Source organism: Oreochromis niloticus, linkage group LG12 (assembly GCF_001858045.2).
Source record: "Oreochromis niloticus isolate F11D_XX linkage group LG12, O_niloticus_UMD_NMBU, whole genome shotgun sequence".
Classification (NCBI taxonomy): Eukaryota; Metazoa; Chordata; class Actinopteri; order Cichliformes; family Cichlidae; genus Oreochromis; species Oreochromis niloticus.
In genome coordinates, this window is record NC_031977.2 from 28,675,615 (window position 1) to 28,692,931 (window position 17,317).

The following is a 17,317-nucleotide window of genomic DNA, read 5'->3' on the forward strand; positions in this document are numbered from 1 at the left end:
TGGATGACATCAAGCTGTATGCCAAGAGTGAACGAGACATCGATTCACTGATACACAGGCTATACCAGCACTACCAGGCTATACAGCAATGACATTGGAATGTCATTCGGGCTGGAGAAGTGTAGTCGGATGGTAACAAAGAGAGGGAAGGTAGTCAGAACTGAGGGGATTGAACTACCAATTCAATTCAATTCAATTCAATTTTATTTATATAGCGCCAAATCACAACAAAAGTCGCCTCAAGGCGCTTTATATTGTACAGTAGATAGCACAATAATAAATACAGAGAAAAACCCAACAATCATATGACCCCTATGAGCAAGCACTTTGGCGACAGTGGGAAGGAAAAACTCCCTTTTAACAGGAAGAAACCTCCGGCAGAACCAGGCTCAGGGAGGGGCGGCCATCTGCTGCGACCGGTTGGGGTGAAAGAAGGAAAACAGGATGAAAGACATGCTGTGGAAGAGAGACAGAGATTAATAACAGATATGATTCGATGCAGAGAGGTCTATTAGCACATAGTGAGTGAGAAAGGTGACTGGAAGGGAAAAACTCAATGCATCATGGGAATCCCCGGCAGCCTACGTCTATTGCAGCATAACTAAGGGAGGATTCAGGGTCACCTGGTCCAGCCCTAACTATATGCTTTAGCAAAAAGGAAAGTTTTAAGCCTAATCTTGAAAGTAGAGATAGTGTCTGTCTCCCGAATCCAAACTGGAAGTTGGTTCCACAGAAGAGGGGCCTGAAAACTGAAGGCTCTGCCTCCCATTCTACTTTTAAATACTCTAGGAACAACAAGTAGGCCTGCAGTGCAAGAGCGAAGTGCTCTAATAGGGTGATATGGTACTACAAGGTCATTAAGATAAGATGGGGCCTGATTATTTAAGACCTTGTATGTGAGGAGCAGGATTTTGAATTCAATTCTGGATTTAACAGGAAGCCAATGAAGGGAAGCCAAAACAGGAGAAATATGCTCTCTCTTTCTAGTCCCTGTCAGGACTCTTGCTGCAGCATTTTGGATTAGCTGAAGGCTTCTCAGCGAGTTTTTAGGACTTCCTGATAATAGTGAATTACAGTAGTCCAGCCTGGAAGTAATAAATGCATGAACTAGTTTTTCAGCATCACTCTGAGACAGGATATTTCTAATTTTAGAGATGTTGCGCAAATGGAAGAAAGCAGTCTTACATATTTGTTTAATATGTGCATTGAAGGACATGTCCTGGTCAAAAATGACTCCAAGGTTTCTCACAGTGTTACTGGAGGCCAAGGTAATGCCATCCAGAGTAAGAATCTGCTTAGATACCATATTTCTAAGATTTTCAGGGCCGAGTACAATAACCTCAGTTTTATCTGAATTAAGAAGCAGAAAGTTAGCGGCCATCCAGGTCTTTATGTCTTTAAGACATTCCTGCAGTTTAACTAATTGGTGTGTGTTACCTGGCTTCATGGATAGATAGAGCTGCGTGTCATCTGCATAGCAGTGAAAATTTATGCTATGTCTTCTAATGATGTTGCCTAGGGGAAGCATGTATAATGTAAATAGAATTGGTCCTAGCACTGAACCCTGTGGAACACCATAATTGACCTTAGTGTCTGAAGAGGACTCTCCATTTACATGTACAAACTGGAGTCTATTAGATAGATATGATACAAACCACTGCAGTGCAGTACCTGTAATACCTACAGCATGTTCTAATCGCTCTAATAGGATATTATGGTCAACAGTATCGAACGCAGCACTGAGGTCTAGCAGGACAAGCACAGAGATGAGTCCACTGTCAGAGGCCATAAGAAGATCATTTGTAACCTTCACTAAAGCTGTTTCTGTGCTGTGATGAGCTCTGAAACCTGACTGAAACGCTTCAAATAAGCCATTCCTCTGCAGATGATCAGTTAGCTGTTTGACAACTACTCTTTCAAGGATTTTTGATATGAAAGGAAGGTTGGAGATTGGCCTATAATTAGCTAAGACAGCTGGGTCTAGAGATGGCTTTTTAAGTAAAGGTTTAACTACAGCCACCTTGAAGGCCTGTGGTACATAGCCGATTATTAGAGATAGGTTGATCATATTTAAGATCGAAGAATTAATTAATGGCAGGACTTCTTTGAGCAGTTTTGTAGGAATGGGGTCTAAAAGACACGTTGATGGTTTGGAGGAATTAATTATTGAAGTTAACTCAGAAAGATCAATTGGAGAAAAAGAGTCTAACTTAACATTGATGGTACTAAGAGTAGCTGTAGATAATATTACATCTGTGGGATGATTATTGGTAATTTTTTCTCTAATGATAAAAATTTTATTTGTGAAGAAGTTCATGAAGTCATTACTAGTTAACGTTAAAGGGATGGTTGGCTCAGTAGAGCTCTGACTTTTTGTCAGCCTGGCTACAGTGCTGAAGAGAAACCTGGGGTTGTTCTTATTTTCTTCAATCAGTGACGAATAGTAAGATGTTCTGGCTTTGCGGAGGGCTTTCTTATAAAGTAGCAAACTATTTCTCCAGGCTAAATGATGATCCTCTAAATTTGTGACACGCCATTTCCTCTCCAGCTTACGAGTTATCTGCTTTAGGCTACGTGTTTGAGAATTATACCACGGAGTCAGGGACTTTGGATTTGAGGCCTTAGTTTTCACAGGAGCTACAGTATCCAGAGTCGTACGTAGTGAGGAGGTAAAATTATTAACAAGATAATCGACCTCTGTTGGAGTAGCGTTCAGATAGCTGCTCTGCTCTATGTTGGTACAGGGCATTGAAGATGATAACAGTGGGTGGATTATATTCTTAAACTTAGTTACAGCACTTTCAGAAAGACATCTACTGTGATAAAGTCTACTCTCCACTGCTGTGTAATCAATTATTGTAAATGTAAATGTTATCAGGAAATGATCAGACAGCAGAGGGTTTTCAGGAAACACTGTTAAATATTCAGTTTCTATGCCATATGTTAAAACAAGATCTAGAGTGTGATTAAAGTGGTGGGTGGGTTCTTTTACATTTTGAGAGAAGCCAATTGAGTCTAATAACAGATTAAATGCCATGTTGAGGCTGTCATTTTTAGCATCTACATGGATGTTAAAATCACCCACAATAATTATTTTATCTGAGCTGAGCACTAAATCAGATAAAAAGTCTGAGAAATCAGAGAGAAACTCTGTGTAAGGCCCAGGTGGACGATAGATGATAACAAGTAAGACTGGTTTCTGAGTTTTACAGCTGGGGTGGACGAGGCTAAGCATCAGGCTTTCAAATGAATTAAAAGTCTGTCTTGGTCTTTCGTTAATTAATAGACTGGTGTGAAAAATTGCTGCCACACCGCCCCCTCGGCCTGTGCTTCGGGATTTCTGGTAGTTAGAATGACTCGGGGGTGTTGATTCATTTAAACTAACATACTCATCCTGCTGCAACCAGGTTTCTGTAAGGCAGAGTAAATCGATTTGTTGATCAATTATTAAGTCATGTACTAACAGAGACTTGGAGGAGAGAGACCTAATATTTAATAATCCACATTTCACTGTTTTACTCTTTGGTTCAGATGTGGATACTGTATTGTTCTTTCTTTGTGATTTTTTATGTTTAAGTTGTTTGTTGCTGGTTTTTAGTTTGTTTTTTGTCTTTTTGGGAGCTGACACAGTCTCAATGGAGATGGGTTTTTGGGGGGGTAGCAGGAGGAGAGAAGCTGCAGAGAGGCGTGTAAGACTGCAACTCTGCTTCCTGGTCCCAACTCTGGATAGTCATATTTTGGGGGGTTTAATGAATTTGTCCATATTTCTAGAAATGAGAGCTGCTCCATCCAAAGTGGGATGGATGCCGTCTCTCCTAACAAGACCAGGTTTCCTCCAGAAGGTTTGCCAATTATCTATGAAGCCCACATCGTTTCTGGGACACCACTCAGACAGCCAGCAATTTAAGGAGAACATGCGGCTAAACATGTCACTCCTGGTCTGATTGGGGAGGGGACCAGAGAAAACTACAGAGTCCGACATTGTTTTTGCAAAGTTACACACCGATTCAATATTGATTTTAGTGACCTCCGATTGGCGTAACCGGGTGTCATTACTGCCGACGTGAATTATGATCTTACTGTATTTACGTTTACCCTTAGCCAGCAGTTTTAAATTTCCTTCAATGTCGCCTGCTCTGGCCCCTGGAAGACAATTGACTATGGTTGCCGGTGTCTCTAGCTTCACATGTCTGAGAACAGAATCACCAATTACCAGAGTTTGACCCCCGGCGGGTGTGTCGCCGAGTGGGGAAAAACGGTTAGACACATGAACAGGTTGGTGGTGTACCTGGGGCTTCAGTTTAAGGCTATGCTTCCTCCTCACCGTCACCCAGCCGCCCTCTTTCCCCAGCTGCTTGGGGTCTGCCGGGGAACAGCTAGCGGGGCCTACGCTATCTTCGGCTGCACCAGCTACAGGGGCCTGGCTAGCTACGGGTGAATGAAGGGTGCGAAGCCGAGTCTCCAATTCAGTAATCCTGGCCTCCAGAGCTGCAAATATGCTACATTTATTACAGGTATCATTACTGCTAAAGGAGGCCGAGGAGTAACTAAACATCTGACACAATGAGCAGGAAAGTGCAGGAGGGACAGGTGAAGTAGCCATGGTGCTAACAAGTCGGCTACGAGCTAAGCTAGCGAAACAGTAAAGAGACAGTGAGTGAATACTTTGGCTATAAATTAGGTAGTGAGTACACAGAAAGGGTGATTCAGATGAAGCACGTTAAGATTATACTATGAAAAAGGGATGTATCAAAAGATTTAAATTAAATTGCTAAGCAGAAAAGCTACTCAGAAACACCACTGTGTTTGAGCAGGAACAGGAAGTGATACTATACCACAGAGCGAGCGAACACCAAGTGACAGCGCCACCAAGAAGGCAACATTGCAGACATAGAGGACAGTTACAAGTACCTGGGGATCCCACAGGCGAATGGGAACGATGAAGAGGCCGCTAGGAAAGCTGCAACCACCAAGTACCTGCAGAGGGTCAGGCAAGTCCTGAGGAGTCAGCTGAACGGTAAGAACAAGATCCGGGCCATCAACACCTACGCCCTGCCCGTGATCAGGTACCCTGCTGGGGTAATAGGCTGGCCAAAGGAGGAGATAGAAGCCACTGACATAAAGACAAGGAAGCTCCTTACCATGCATGGAGGGTTTCACCCCAAGTCCAGCACCCTGAGGCTGTATGCTAAGCGGAAGGAAGGGGCCGGGGACTGGTGAGTGTCAGCACCACAGTCCAGGATGAGACAAGAAACATCCATGAATACATCACGAAGATGGCCCCAACTGACAGCGTGCTCAGTGAATACCTCAGGCAGCAGAAACCCAAGAAAGAGGAGGAAGGCGAGGAACCATCATGGAAGGACAGGCCCCTGCACGGTATGTACCACCGGCAGATAGGGGAGGTGGCTGATATCCAGAAATCCTACCAGTGGCTGGACAAAGCTGGACTGAAAGACAGCACAGAGGCACTAATCATGGCAGCACAAGAACAAGCTCTGAGTACAAGATCCATAGAGGCTGGGGTCTATCACACCAGGCAAGACCCCAGGTGCAGGCTGTGTAAAGATGCCCCAGAGACAATCCAGCACATAACAGCAGGGTGCAAGATGCTAGCAGGCAAGGCATACATGGAACGCCATAACCAAGTGGCCGGCATAGTGTACAGGAACATCTGTGCCGAGTATAACCTGGAAGTCCCGAGGTCAAAATGGGAGATGCCCCCAAGGGTGATGGAGAATGACCGAGCTAAAATCCTGTGGGACTTCCAGATGCAGACGGACAAAATGGTGGTGGCTAACCAACCGGACATAGTGGTGGTAGACAAACAGAAGAAGACGGCCGTAGTGATCGATGTAGCAGTTCCGAATGACAGCAATATCAGGAAGAAGGAACACGAGAAGCTGGAGAAATACCAAGGGCTCAGAGAAGAGCTCGAGAGGATGTGGAGGGTGAAGGTAACGGTGGTCCCCATGGTAATCGGAGCACTAGGTGCGGTGACTCCCAAGCTAGGCGAGTGGCTCCAGCAGATCCCGGGAACAACATCGGAGATCTCTGTCCAGAAGAGCGCAGTCCTGGGAACAGCTAAGATACTGCGCAGGACCCTCAAGCTCCCAGGCCTCTGGTAGAGGACCCGAGCTTGAAGGATAAACCGCCCGTAGGGGCGTGCTGGGTGTTTTTTTTTTTGTTTTTTTTTATATATATATATGTGTGTATATATATATATATATATATATATATATATATATATATATATATATATATATGTGTGTGTGTGTGTGTGTGTGTGTGTGTGTGTGTGTGTAGATATATAGATATACATCTCCCGTCTATCCCGCAATATACGCTGAATTCTGAATACTCTCCTTATCAATCTTGCACCTTCCGCAATGGGTTGCTCACGTACAAACGGACAGGACATGGCTGCGACAGACTTCCCAAATCCACCTTCGCTTTTATAGCTGTGGTCTCTCATCTTGATTGCACGTAGTAATTTACTATTACTACCCTAAAATATGAATTACATCTGACATAATCTACTACATGACATAGAATGATTAATAGTACATTTCCCTTTTTTCGGAAATGACCTGTATGTATCTGTATGAAATCAATAAAAGAATCAAATGCTGCATTATCTTTAGTTACATTGATAATATTTATTTATGGTAAAACAGTGGAGAAATATCGCTGTTGCTTTCGTATAAATGCAGCGGACATACCTGAGTGGCCGCGATCTAATCTTGTTTACATAAAGTAAGCCTGCTCCCGAGCAGGTTTACGCTTACGGATCTGTTGCTATGACAGCAAGTCCCGGATGATCTTCGGAGAACCGAACGATCCAAGATCACGCGAAATCGTCAACAATCAAATCCGGCTAACTTACTTAGCGAGGTACGAAGAACGGACCCCTGGTGTCAAAAATGGGTTCACAGGAACAATTTAAAAAGTGGGGTCATTCCTGCTGTTGATACAAATTTCTGACTGACTGACTGATTTCTCACTTTGGACAGAAAAGCCCACAAAAAGTAACTGAAAGTCGCTGCATAAAGGCCTGGCAGAGCATTAAAAAGGAGGTAACCCACTATCTTGTGATGTCCTTGAGTTCAAGACTTCAGGCTGTCATTCCAGCAAAGGGTTTTCAACCAGGTATTAGAAATGAACATTTTAGTTTCATTTTTATTCCATTTAATTTGTCCAATTACTTTTGAGTCCCTGAAATGAAGGGATTGTGTTTTTTAAAAATGCTTTAGTTTCTCACATTTTCATGCAATGTTGTTGCATTAAAGCTGAAAGTCTGCACTACAATGGTATCTTAGTTATTTAATTTAAAATTCATTAAAATTCATTGTGGTAATGTACAAAACCAAAATTAGAAAAAAAAGATGTCTCTGTCCAAATATTTATAGACCTAACTGTATATTGAAGGGTCAGGTTAACTTCTCATTAGAAATCATCAGCTGTTGACAAAGTCTGACTTTTCACTTTAGGAAAAATGAACATAAATATTGTGGAAATAAAATGGAAACTGAGCACTTGCACGGTGAAATGTCCACAGTCTGCAATGTCATTTTAAAAAATTGTAGTTTTGGTAGTTCTGGTTTTCAGAAGTAGAGAACTCTGAAACTGGTTATCTGAAATATGAAAAACTACTCAATGCTTTGCTCAAATTGATTACAGCTGAAACAAAGATTATCCTCTGACCTTTTGTGGGATCTGAGCGAGGCCTGAGGCTATCATGTTTGCCTTCTCCTTGGTGATGTTTTTGATCATGGATCCTAAAGTGAAGATCACAATGCCATCATCTCCAGAACTCTGCACAAATTCCTCCAGATCCTGCAACAAGTCAAATATTATCCCACTGCCAGCCAACCAGCTGTTTTTGCATTTTTGTTCAACATTTTGATGGCTTCACTGCTCCTGGCAGGAATATTCTGTGATGTAATGATTAATCAGATGGTAATAGTTGAGTGTCCTTACCTCTGGTAAAGGTTTAGCAGGTCTGCAGTGGATCCCACCAACATATTTGAAGTTGGGGAGGAAAGGACGAGGGAATTCAAAATCCCAGTAGGTTCGAATTAACCAGATGTCTGCTTTACTCATCAACTCACAGGCACTGGTGGGAGTTCCTGTTGCAATGCATGAGTAATGGACATCAACATATCACTAATAGTTTATGCAAGGCATCATATTTCTTAATCACAAAATTTCAAAACACTGTGCTTGTATTATTAGCAAATTTTAAATAGTTTTATAAATCAGTGCTTCATGCCTCTTTGCTCACCTTTGACATCAGAGTAATATCTGTCTAATACGTTCCAAAAGTGTGATCAGTCACGATATCGTGGAAAGTGTAGAAGAGAAAGTTCCACACTCTCTCTGAGAAGTCCATCTTATCTGTGAGTTTGCTCATAGCACCGGGAACAAAGGATGGTGGAGCAGGCATCTGACCACAATGCCTCTCCCAGTTATTAACTAAGAAACAGCGAAAGGACAAGATGAGTGGGATCCCCAAAATATCTGCTACTAAGTCACTGCCAGCTTTGACTGGGTCAGCCAAGAGAAGGTCGTAATTTCCCTCTTTCAACTTCTTCATGATGACTTCTGATTTCACCACACCGTCCAAATACTGGATAGAAATCTGAAGGTGTGTGTTCACATATTTAATGATTCTGGTGAAGATCTCCCAGTAGTTCATATAATCAAACTCGTATAAGGCGAATTGGAGGAACTCTTCTAGAAACTCTTCTAAAGCCTCCAACGAGAAAGAGGCATTAAAGGGCTCATAGCGAAAGCGGGCAGGTTCATTGATGTTCATGTACATTGACGAGCTCGGAATCAGTACAGTCACCTGGTGTCCCCTGTCAACCAGCGTCTCCAGAACAGGCTTCATGTTTATCCAGTGGCTGCCATCGGTGTACCACACCAAAATATTTCCTCCATCTGCACTCCATGTCGCACAAAGTACCAGCAGGATGCAGGCAGAGAGACGCAGCTCCATGGTGTCTGAATGTCAGCAGGAAAACTACCTGTGGTCTGATTCTTTGGTGAAAGTACATCAGGAAAGATAATTATTAACTCAATAAATCTGAACTCTGACTCATATCTGTCTGTGCTATCACAATGGGTTAAAAGGTAGTGATAGTAAAGTTGACTGTACTGAAGAAACAAGACTGATTTCTAACCTGTGCCAGTACCCTAGGGTGGCTGCGGATGACCCAGGTCTTTCTCTGTCTGCCTCTGGTTCCAGGAGGCATTATTAATTAAGTATAATATTAAGTATATCTTGTGACACATGTACAACACAGCAGGATTGTTGATGTGTGTAGGACTGCTGTATGACACTTCAGCTCACCTCATTATATACTCTACCTTTAACTCTTGTGCCCATGGGCTTTATGTCAGAACTTGTTGGTGTGGAAAAAGATTTCTGAAGTTTGATTTTTGTTTTTAATCAGTTTGCAATGAAAACATATGTTTGCCTTTGCAGTGTTACACCATTCATGGTTTGGAGTTATCCAGAGTGACGGTCAACTCGAGTCTGGAAGTTGTATACGACACCTTTGTTAAACCTGAAAATGAAGTCATTGACTATAACACCAGGTAATGTGATAATATACTCCTCATCTTTCTCTGTGCACTACATAAACTATACCAACACGCTCTGTCATTACAGAAGTGTGGCAGCAGTCTGAAAATTGTTCTGTATAATGAAAATTTAGTCAACATCAAGTGCAAGGTTTAGCCAGTAGTTTAAAGATGGTTAGGTTTTGCTTAATAATGCATATGATGCAGCTCTGCTTAGAGCCCGTGTGACACCTTACTTGGCCAGATTTTCAGGTGTTAGTGAGGAGGATGTGAAGGGTCACCATGGTTCTCTAAGAGTAAATGTTGAATCCAGGAGACCTTGTTGAGCTTCATAAATGCTGACACGATTCTGATTGGACACTGCCTGGAAACAGACCTCTGTTTACTCAAGGTGACTTCTTAACTTCCTTTTTTAAAATGTATTCTTTTTTTCTTTTCTCAAGTTTTTCGCAGCTTATTTCACATCTTCCAGTTGCAGTCCTTAATAGACTTTAATGTGCAAATAATTGATACAAAATCATCTGGATGTCTTTTTAAAACCAGAACCATCAAAGAAGTTTGTAAAACAAAGTACAACACATCTGATTGGTTGTGAACATACCATCTGAGACCTTTTTGTTTGTTGTTACACTTATTTTTTTAAATGTTATGTTTTCTATTTATCATATACTCAAAGTACTCAACAGGATTCGCCTAGAAATATTGCAGCTTATTCAAGTTCAGGGCAACGGGTATTGAATCCCAATAATCAGACCCCTATGAGCAGCACATGGGGACTGCAGGGATTCCCTTTGTCTCTTTAGATTAATCAATGAAAGATTTTTAAAACACTTAGTTACAGAGTTGTTCCTTTCAATAACTTCATAAGGCATTTATACCCCCCAGGCTGTTTAAAAAAAAAAAATATTGAGGTATTTTCGACACCCTGCTGGACAGGCAGCGTGGACACCAAGTTTGTGAATGGAGTAACTTAAGATTGAGGCAATGTAGGAGTTTGAAATTGATACCCTAGGTGCAGCTATTAAAAATGTGAATGTTTGAATCCCAATGACTTTGACCTTGAGGTGATAGTCAAATGTCAGATTTTCTAAAAATCTTGTAAATGCAATAATTCAAGAGGGAAGTCACCTAGGATTTTCAAATACATCCATAGGTGTATCTATTAAAAATGTTGGACGAATTTGAATCCCAGTGCCGTCAGCATTAAGGTCAGAGGTCAGCTGTTGTTAAAATAAATAAATTTTAGCTATACAAACTTCTGAGGCATTTGATTTGATGAGATACTATACACTACCGGGTCTTCTTAAAAAACTACCAGTTTTAGAAAACCCCAGTTTTTCCAGTTTTTTAATGAAAATTATGCAGTTTAATGTCTCATTGCACTCTGAAATAAAAGGATGGTACAAATAAACAATCGGAGTCAAAAAAAGGAATAAATTATTAGACCCAAATGTTTTCTAAACTTTTGACTCATCAAAGTAGCCACGTTTGGGAGATATAGCAGCTGAACACACCTATTGCATTCTTTCTACAGTACAAATCAAATATTCTTCAGAATGTTCTTCCCATATTTGTTGCACAAGTTCCATAAATGTGTGGAACTTGTAGGTTGCTTTGCTTTCACTCTTCAGGCCAGTTCATTGCAAACCAGCTTGATGGGGTTTAAGTCTGGAGGCTGTGCTGGCCACTCCATGTTTTCAAGCTTACCATCTTGTTTCTTTTTTCCTGAGGTAGTTTTGGCATAGCTTGGACCTATGTTTTGGGTCATTATCTTGCTGTAGGATGAACCCCTGACCAACTAGGCGCATACCAGAGGGTACTGCATGGTGCTGCAGAATGTTGTGGTAGCCGTTTTGGTAAAAATTCCTGCATGATGAACCCAATTTCAAATCAATTTTCATCAATCCATTATACTTTCTTCCAGTCTTCAGTAGTCCAATGGTGGTGGCCCAGGCAAGCCTCTTTACTAAGATTTCAGAATAAGACAATGGCTTTCTTGCTGCAACTCGTCCTGTCAAACGTGCAGCTCGAAGTCTTCTCTTCACATTTGCAACTGAGACTTACAGCTTAATAGTGGTCGTAGTAAGTGTTTGAACACATGTCTAGTATGAGCCTATCAGCTGTTAACTCTCAGAAACCTGTCTTCTGATTCAGTTGTGGCTTTGGGTCTGCTAGACCTCTTTCTGTCAGTTTGCTCCAGTTTCTGAGTGCCTTTTGATGGTAAAGGAAACTGTACTCACTGACATCTTGACTTTCTTTGCAACTTCTCTGTAGGAAAGACCTGCACTTTGAAGTGTTATGATGGTCTGTCCCACTTCCATTGTTAATTGCCTTTTTCTCACCAATTTTTTAGAAACTCAGTACTTTCTGCAGCACGAAACTGTTCAGGTGATGCTCATGAGGGTGTGGTATCACAGTGTGTTCCAACAGTGACAGACAGGGTAGTTGTAATTCAGAAAAGTTGGAACACCTGTAGCTTTCAAGGCTTGATCAACCTCCACTGCTCTAGAACAGCTTTAACTTGTTAACCCATTTTGTGTTCCCTGAAAAAGGCCTTTTTGTATAATTCTGAAATGGACGTTATTTATTTTATTATTATTATTATTATTATTATTATTATTATTATTATTATTATTATTACAGTTTTTTTTTTTTCTTCTGGCAGTTCAACAGTTACCTTTGTACCATTTCAAGCTATTCATTAGATTTGAACAACATAAATTGCAATACATAACAGAAAAAATGGGGTATTCTAAAACTTTTGAACGGTAATGTATTTTAAACACATAATTGACAGAGACCAACAGATATTGAAACTACATCATGGTCTGGTTTTCTTGTATACCCTGAATTTAATTTTTTGCATGACATTTGGACAAAAGGGTCCAAATGTCATAATACAGTAATCTCACTTTATTTCGCTCCGATGTCCTCCTAAAGGATTTTATTTTGACCATCTTAATTGCACTACAGTGGTCCCTCATTTATCGCCGTAGTTAGATTCTAAAAATAACCCGCGATACATGAAATCCGGGAAGTAGCCAACTTTATATTTTACAATTATAGATGTTTTAAGGCTGTAAAACCCTTCACTACACACTTTATACACTTTTCTCAGACAGGCACGAACATTTTCACTTTTATTTCTTGTTTAAACACTCTCAAACTTAAAACCTTCGTAGACAAATAAGTCCAGTGTTATAGAATGAAACGCATCTGCAGGTGCCTCTGACGGCGCAAAATGTTTCGTCGACAATGTTGTTTGTTTGGGAGAAAACTTACAAACGTACAGTACAGCACTTCACACACTGCTAGAGATCGAAGATTTATGTAAATTTGACAAGCTGAACACATTCTCTACTGGACAGGAGACATGGCACAAGATTGATTGACAATGGTCTACAGCCAATCAGGATGCAGAAGACAATGCGCTAATTAAAAAAAAAGAAAAAAAGAAAAAGAAAAAAAAAGCCTGCAACATTGCACAGAAAAAAATCTGCGAAACAGCGAGGCCGCGAAAGGTGAACCGCATTATAGCGAAGGACCACTGTATTTGTAATTATCCGAACAAAACTTTTATCTAAAGCTTTCACCACTAGGTGGCAGCACATTACTGGAAAGTCTTAATATAATATTGCTACCAACCCCTCTCTTGGCGTAGAAAGAGAGTCACCATTTGCCCTGACTTAAGCAAATCACATACAGCAATTGTTTTTGTATGAAGTTTCCCACAAAAAGCTACCTTAGCAAACAAATATCAACTGGTAGGAACAGGTAGCAGTCTAAAAAAAATCTTATTATTCAAGGATCATTGATTCATTTTAATCTTGAAGAGCTGTGTGCAGTGATGGAAAGCTGCTCCAATGTTATTTTCTTCTGAACTGAGCATGGTGTCGTTCTGGGAGAATCTAGTGGTGACGACGGGGCCACCACTGGGACAGCAAACAGTCCCATTAAAGGGACTGTTTGCTGCAAGATTCACTGGTTGCTTCTCCATATTCTGTAGCTATAGTTCATGTTGAAAGTAAAACAGTAATTTATCAAGTTCTAACCAATAAGAAAAGCTTGAGATATCTTCCTGTTTACTGCAGCTGCTCCACGGGATGGTGGTGGATACATCGGTAGTCTTTCCCCACCGTCTGGGCCCCCCTCACAAACTGACCCTGAACAAGCTCACAGCTGAATACCTCAGAAGGATCATTCAAGAGAGTGGTGGGTTACCACCATGCAAATGGTTTATCTGTTATTATAATATCATTACATTCCAAATAAAGATGACTTATTAATATGACTTATAACATTGAATGCCACAGACTCGTGCAGCAGATATCAGATTTATTTCTGAAGATGTTGATTTCAATTGCATTGAATTTTTAAAAAATGATTTCCCCCCCCCCTTAGTTTGTGGTCATGACACTGCAGAAGATGCTACTGCCTGTATGGAGCTGATGCTGTGGAAAGTGAAAGAAGATGGAAAATTGAAAAAATGATGAAAATAAAATTATTCCTGTACAATTCATATGGGGGGAGGGGGAACAAATACTAGCTGTGATTCAAATGTATTTGTGTAAACCTCTTTCAGGACATGGAGGGCAGTTTGGTTTGTTAATGTGATTTATGTTAATGAGTTCTGTATGTAAAAGTTCAATTTGGAGCCCATCTTCCATATTTGTATAAATGTTGACCACATGTAGTGCCAAGAGGACCTAAAGTGGTGACTTTTCATGAGTATTACTCAAGTAAAGGCATAGAATGAATTTTGTGAGTTTTCTTCTCGGGGAGGGGGGGGGGGGAGCAAAATTCAACAACCAATCAGCATTCGGTTTTTAAAGTGAGATTAATTTCAGGTACACTTCTGCAAACTGGTACACCTGTCTTCAGTTAAAGTAATTAGTGGTGATACATAAAGAATAAAATGATGGGAAACTCAACATACATGAAAGAAAGTCTCATGTAGGTAACAAATATTGCCCCGGCCCAACATTCACAGCACCTGTTTCAGATGTTATTCAGCTTTCCTTTTTGCCTTTCCTTTCCTGACACAGCACCTGTGCAGGCAGAAACTGCAGGTCTTGATGAAGATGAATATGATGAGTAGAACCATAGTGAGGACGAAGCCCAGGACATCCAGGCTGTGATACTGGTACCAGGTGAGCTCATGGGCCTGGACCCTCAAGTGCTTGGCCCCTTTGTTTCTCAGTGTGAACTCGATCCAGAATACTGCCTCTTCCAGAGCACTCATGGGTCTGTCGTGGTGGATGCTGGACAGCCGCATAGCATTTTCTTTGTACCTGTGAATGCGTTTATAAATGATGTTTACACAGGTCATTAAAGTTCGGCTCAACAGGGCTTTCTTGTGTTAGCTGACTCCAAGGAAAAATGGTTAAAGGTAGATGCTTCACGTTTCATACTCTGAGCCTGCTCCATTTTTTCCTTTTTAAGCCTGTTTTCAGTGCCTAATTCAAAGTGCACATAGTTCAGAGAACTCACGATTTATCATTGATGACTGTGTTGATTACGTCTCTAAGGTCCTCAGCTGTGATGAAGTTCAAATTGAGAATAACTGCAGCTCCTTTTTCCTTCATATGGACCATGTTGTCTGGCTGGTCACCAAACATGGGTATGCCCACCATGGGAACCCCGTGGTAGATGGCTTCATAAATCCCATTTGTGCCTCCGTGAGTGATGAAAGCTCTAGTTTTAGGGTGACCTAACAAATAACCGTGTAATACTGAAAGTTAGTTTTCACATGTGAAAAACAAGAATTTCAGTAACCCGGAATAAGTGCTTTGAGCCAAGATTGATTTGCACGTTCTAATACTTATGTGCATTCAACTAATCTTTAGTGCAACATCTTGGGGAAAAAGAACTAACCAGAGTAGTTTGCACAAGGAGCCATATATGTAATCAAGATCACATCTGTTAGGAAAGTATAATTTATCAATTTTCCTTGTGTCAATAAACAGAATGCTCACAACCTGCATTTAACGTTGAATGCACGTTTAATGTATGTTATTGCACTTTTAAGAAAGTCTGTGGTTGCTACCAAGTTTACATACCCAGGAGGTCATTCTGAGGGATCCAGTCATATATTCTAGTGTTGGCGCTCAAGGTTTCTGGTTTTTCTCCTCTGTACCTCCACAGCACCTATAAAAGGTAACATATTTCTTAGCTTACATGTTTTTTTTTCTGTGGTAGTATACTTACAGCCCAACTTTAAGTAATCTATCACAAAGTATTATGGAAAAACTAGAGAATACATTTCCTAAAGAAAATGCAGTGTGAATGCTGATAGTTTAATGTTTTGAGCTGAAATGTAATGATTGCTGAATGTTAAGTTAAAAATGTTGAATGAGCTGAAGAAGAGAATTTTTCACCTGAAAATAAAAGTGCAAAACTGTTTGTGTGTGTGTTTGTCAGTGTATGTCTCTGTGTGTGTGTGTGCCAGAGTAAAAATAGAGATAAATGAGGTTAGATGAGTTTAAGTGTGGGAGAATCCACTACAGACAGGTAAATAGTTTCATATCTGATCATCCAGTCAGAAAAGATGATTCTAAACTCGATCAACTGACTCCAACTGCCCAGATTTGAACCACCTGTCTGCTGAAGAGAAATCCTCCAATGAACAACAAGCTTGAATTTAACAGGCCAATCAGCATGCTCTATCCAGTTGGCCTGCACTAACTACTGGAATACTATTACTCTATAGCAAAACCCAGTCAAATCTCCCTCTCTGCACCTGTTGAAAAACTGCTTCTAAATCCAAAACCGTAACTCCTGTCAAAATACCCTTTGAACCGTGAGGATGTGTTCTACACGTGTGTTTTATGTTCCTGGGGTCCGTTCTTCGTACCTCGCTTACTACATCCAAGATCAAATGACACATCCAAGATCAAATCATCGCGCTAACTTTGAGCTCGCTAATCCGGTTCTCCGAACACACCTGTTGTTGACGATTAGTATAGCTGGATGAAGTAATCTGAGATCACTGGGTGGTTTAAAAGGGGCTACGCATCGATAGTAGAAACATTGATCGGCAACTCTGTGATTGGTCGGCGAAGATGTCGAAGGAGCGCGCTCAGTATTTTACGGCAGCAGAGCAAGAACTCTTGATTGAGGGATATCAGGAGTTTCAGAGTTTAATTAAAACGCAAGGGAACACTGCAAAGGCTGCAAAAGCAAGGAGAGAGGGCTGGCAGAAAGTTGCTGACAAATTAAACTCGTAAGTAATTTATTATATTATATTACATTATATCCTCTTTCACATTAGAGCTACAACAGGACCCACTAGAACATGGGAACAAGTAAAAGTGAAATATAAGAATATTCTACAGAATAGTAATATTTATCACTTATATTGCTTTTAGTCTCCTGAAAAGAGACCCTGAAATAATCTGTTTGTTTGTTTATAACAGCAACCAAGAAGAGGGCAGAGCAAATAAAGACAGGTGGTGGTCCTGCACCCCCTCGTCACACCCCGGCAGAGGAGCTGGCCCTAGGGTTGAATGCCACCAGACCCATTGTTGAGGGCATCCCTGGGGGCAGCTCTTCCTTAGACCAGCAGCCGGGGTGCAGTAGCAGCACCTTCATAACTGGTGCTATTTGTACAATGTAAAATATTTGGTTGTTGCCTTAATTAAAATGCTTTTTGTACTGTGACATTTATTGACATTGTGGGGTTTTTTTGTGTAGTTTTACATAACATTCCATCACTTCTACCTGTTCCCAT

General features: G+C 40.9%; 1 long non-coding RNA gene and 1 pseudogene across 1 annotated transcript; one reads left to right on the plus strand and one right to left on the minus strand.

Moving 5' to 3' along the window:
- The window catches only part of LOC109204528 (UDP-glucuronosyltransferase 2A2-like), a 29,395-nt pseudogene that overhangs the window by 6,580 nt on the left and 5,498 nt on the right, over positions 1-17,317 (minus strand).
- LOC112841801 (uncharacterized) lies at positions 9,208-14,600 on the plus strand. The gene is made up of 4 exons (XR_003213177.1): positions 9,208-9,222; positions 9,491-9,979; positions 13,680-13,800; positions 13,990-14,600. It is a non-coding gene; the product is annotated as an uncharacterized LOC112841801 (long non-coding RNA).